The sequence below is a fragment of the Hippocampus bargibanti genome, linkage group LG08 (genome assembly GCF_051943395.1).
Source record: "Hippocampus bargibanti isolate YZ-2025 linkage group LG08, ASM5194339v1, whole genome shotgun sequence".
NCBI lineage: Eukaryota > Metazoa > Chordata > Actinopteri > Syngnathiformes > Syngnathidae > Hippocampus > Hippocampus bargibanti.
Window position 1 is genome coordinate 14,490,767 of NC_142741.1, and position 1,623 is coordinate 14,492,389.

The following is a 1,623-nucleotide window of genomic DNA, read 5'->3' on the forward strand; positions in this document are numbered from 1 at the left end:
TGATCCTGCGCGTCCACCAAACCATTGTGCTGACCAATCACTGCAACGAATGTGCCATCGTCATTCGCATGTTTATGTAAACCAGATCATATTTTTCGTACTTTTCCTCTTAATTGAATGGTGCAAACAGTGAGAAGATACATACATTATAAAATAAAAACACTGAGCACAGCACAGGCCTCACATTGAATAGACTTTTCTATTGAACAATTCAGCACATTGAACAGAGCAGACAAAGAATTTCGACAGAAACTATTCATTAGTGATGTGTCGTTCGTGAATGAAGTACTTCTTCCCCGTTTTGTGACGTAAAGGCAAGTGCTTTATAACCGCCAGACCAATCAACACTCCTCACACACCGAAAAGGGATCAATCCAATTAGTTGAATGTGCAAGTAAAATAAATAGATTGTGCCAGTTTAAGAAGGAGCACACACTGCGAACAAGTAGTGATGTGTCGTTCGCGAACAACTCGGTTCTTAGAGACGGCTCTCTTCCGTTCACTTGAGAGAGCCGGCTCCTACAAAGAGCCGGAAATGGGAGCCGACTTTTTTTCTCTCTATTCCCTGCGCCTAGTCCTCGGTTAAAGCCGCACGTGATTGGTTAAAATCCGTGGTAGAGGAGGGAAGGGAAAATTACAGACACACGCAGCAGTGAGAAGAGAGAGTGGTTGGAGAAACAGCAGCACAATGTGATTAGCATATGAAACAGGAAAGGGAGACAGGGCTTGATAGAACTATAAAGAAAAAAACAAAAGTGAAAAGGGGAGAAAATGGATAGAAAACACAATGACTTTTGAACTCATTTCAACTTTATTAATACAGTAAAGTCTCGTTATATCGATATTCAAGGGAGTCCGAAAAAATATCGATATAACCGGGACTATCGATATATCCGACCCTGTTTGCATGTAATTTTCTCCGTGTGTGCATAGAAATAGTATCGATATAACCGGGACTATCGATATATCCGATATCGCTATAACGAGACTTTACTGTAGTTCAATGGCAGAGTGTAAACTGCCAGGTTACAATATCCCATCAATCAATCAATAATAACAGTACACCCATGTGTACAATTTGAAGAGAAAAGACGAGCAAGGGAACCAGCTCTGGACATGTGCAAACCATCTCAGTCTGGCCTCTCTTACTTTCTCTCCGAAGCCTCTAATAGGAGTTGTCCTTCTGATATACTCATTCCTGATCCTATCCAACCTGGTCAATCCCACAGAAGACCTCAACATCTTCATCTCTTCTACCTCCAGCTCTGCTTCCAGTATTTTCTTCAGTGGCACTGTGCCCAGTCTAAACATCATGGCTGGTCTAATCGCCGTTTTATACACCTTTCCTTTCATCCGACCTGAAACCCTTCTATTACACATCACAACTGACATTTTTCTCCAGCCGTTCCACCCTGGCTGGACATGCTTCTTCACCTCTTTTCCACACTCTCCTTTGCTCTAGACAGGTGACCCCAAGTACTTAAAATCTATGACCTTCTTTATCTCTTTTCCCTGTAGCATCACTCTTGTACTTGGATCCCTCTCATTCACACACATATATTCCGTCTTGCTGCTACTGATCTTCATTCCTCTCCTTTCCAGGGCAAACCTCCACCTTTCTTG